This window comes from Gavialis gangeticus, unplaced genomic scaffold, assembly GCF_001723915.1.
Source record: "Gavialis gangeticus isolate Ggan-Ray unplaced genomic scaffold, GavGan_comp1, whole genome shotgun sequence".
In the NCBI taxonomy this organism is placed as follows: Eukaryota; Metazoa; Chordata; order Crocodylia; family Gavialidae; genus Gavialis; species Gavialis gangeticus.
In genome coordinates, this window is record NW_017729024.1 from 37,873,754 (window position 1) to 37,876,684 (window position 2,931).

Below are 2,931 nucleotides of genomic sequence, written 5' to 3' on the forward strand. Positions count from 1 at the left end.
CAGCCCCACCACTATGGAATAATGTGGGGCCACTAGCAGCAAAAGAAGGAAGGAACTGGGCGGGGGGGGGGAGGAGAGGGGGGTGGCAGGAGTTGCACTGCACTTGCCTGCTTCCACCACCAGTCACTTATGCCTTGGGCCATGGCTCTATCCTGCACTACCACAGTCACTGCTCCCCTCAAGCTACCTGTACTGTCCTCCACCCCACTTCCCTTCTGAGATAGAGCTGCAACCCAGTGCATGAGCAGCTGGCAGTGGGAGGACATCAGGGCAGCATGTCTCTCTACCTCCTCTCCCCCCACCCCCACAGGCCTTTACTCTTCACGCTACTGGCAGTGTGGCATTACTCAATGGTAGCATGGCTGGCATGGGTGTCCCAATGGTGAAAGCAGTAATGAGTCTCATTGCTCCACTCTTTCCTCCTATTCTGGGTCCCATGTGCTGGGCTGTGGAGTCTAGTTTGGCCATGCTGTAGCCCCTCTATGGGCACTCAAATTTTGTGGTGGGGGGGGGAATAGGCTCGAGACACTGCCTGTGGTGCTCAGCCCCTCCCTGGGAGTGCACACAATGGCTCCCATGGGAGTGACAAGCAACCCCTCCCTGGGAATGACAAGCAACCCATGGCTGTGTCCCACTCCCCAGCTGGACCCTGTGGGCAGGCATTCCCTCCAGGCCCTGGCCCCCATGTACTGCTCCAGCTGGGCAACACCCCCAGCCCCACTCCCAACCCTAGCTGCCAGTCATTGAGCACTCCCTCCCTCACCATGGGAGCTTGGCACAAGCCACTGATGCTATCTCAGTCTGCCCCCGCATGTCACCTATGCTCCCTCCATCACACAACTTACCTGCAGGCATCTGGGGAGCTCCTCTCCATCATGCTGCCTGGGGCTGTATTGCTGGCAGTGTACATGCACACACATGCATGTGGCACCCTCTGCATCTGATTGGCCTCCTCCCACTCCCCCAAGCCCAAGCAGACCCTTGCAGGCTGGTACTTTGCTAGCCTGTAAAGAGAAACCTATGGTGCCACGCATTTTTCTCCTTTAAAGGAGAAAAATTCACATTTTTCTACTGCAAACAAAAAATCCAAATCCCTGATTATAAAAGACCTTTCACTCTACAGCTTACCCTACCTCACACCAAAGGAGTGCCACCAAAGGAGTTATATCAGAGCTTGTTTTATTCCCCTGAGCAACATGGAAGAAGATGCATATGTGATTTAAAGCCAGTTTTGCCCTCCCTTTCCCAGTACTGTGGGTTCTTTGCTGCAACTCCTAGGGATTCAGCATATAATGCAAGCATTAGGGATTCCTGTGGGCAGGGTATGGGAATAGAGTACAGGTTTCTGAAGCTGTGAAAGAGTCAGGTGTACCTTAGCTTTTCTATTTAGGCCAAACTTCTATTTACTTTATTGGAAATATTCATGCAAGTAACAGCTCATCAGAAGAAGCACTGCATCCTACTTCCAACTGAAATTTGCTCATTCTGACCAAGTAGTTCTAACAGCTTCCTGCTATAGACTTCTTTTTTTTCTTGCATTGTACTTTTCTGTTTCCTGATAACTAAACAGGGCAGCTGTGGCCCAGAAGCAGCCACACTCCAGTTGTCTGTTTCTTTGATCTTTCTCCTGCCCTTATAGCTGTTAAGTGCTAAATGCTGTGGTGATTTCCTTTTTGTGTTCCTTAAGAAGTGACCAATCTCTCACACCTTGCATTGTTCCCTTGCCCTAGTACCTTTTGTCAAGTGCGTGAGTTGTTCCTTCCTGTTTAAGATTTGATTCCCAGATCCCTGAATCAATGTATTTCATCTGGGAGAAGAGGAATCTTGTTGTACTTTTTCTTGTTCGCCCTTTTGAACCAGTACTGAATGTTGATGAATGGTTTGAAATAGGGATAGCCAATCTGCAGCGTGTCACAAGCATCTCAGGCGGCCTCTGCATGGGGCACGTGGCACATGGAGGATGGGACAGACGGCAAAAAGGCAGATTGGGCAGGGAGCAAGAAGCAGAACACAGACTGAGAAGGGAGCAGAAAAAGCAGGTCATCAGGCAGGGAATGGGGATCAGAATGGCACTTGAGGAGGCTGCAGGGCTAATTTGTAGCATGCCGGCAAAAAAGGTTGGCCCCCACTGGTTTGAAACGTTTTGGTATTACAAACTGCTGCCAGAGGCATGTTTCATGACATACTGCCTGTTCTTCAAGGTGCCCCTGTGTACTCTCAAGCTAGGTACAGGCATTCAAAAAGCCCTAGGCAGAATTGATCTAAATTACATGGTTTTTTGTAAGCCTCATTGGTTAGATGGATAGCAAACAGAACACAAGTTTGCTCTTTGGTTGGGAGGAGAGGGTAGCACACAGGCTGAGGCTAGCAGGCTTGGAGTGTTCCTACATGCTTCCCAGCAGGCCCTGTGGGCTACCTGGGCTGCTGGAGACTGCCCAGTGCTCGAACCCCCCCGATTGACTCCAGGCATGGACACGCATTCCCTGCTATCCCTGCCACATTGTCCGTTAGCTGCAGGCATCTGCCAGCTGCAGGCAGGCAGCATGTGGGGTGGAAGGGAGGCATCTGTGTCACTGCATGAACCTTGTCATGAAATACCCCATTATGTACACACAGACCTAATGCTGAGGCCAGGAGAATCCCTGTGTGTAGGTGCAACTTCATGTACATGGTGGGGTACTTTGTGACAGGGTTCATACAAGGACATGGATGCTTCCTTCTTTCTCCCCCTCCCTCCCACACTGCCTGCCTACTGCTGGCAGCTGGCTGGAGACAGGAGGTGGGACTGCAGAAAGCGGTTTGTGCTGTCTCGGTTTTGTGACAGCTCAGGGATGGGACCTGCTGGGCGCTCACCCAGAGCAGCCGAAAGTGGGGAGCGTGATAATGTACTTCCTGGGGGGGGGGGGGGGGGGGTTTGGGGGGGGGGGGAGA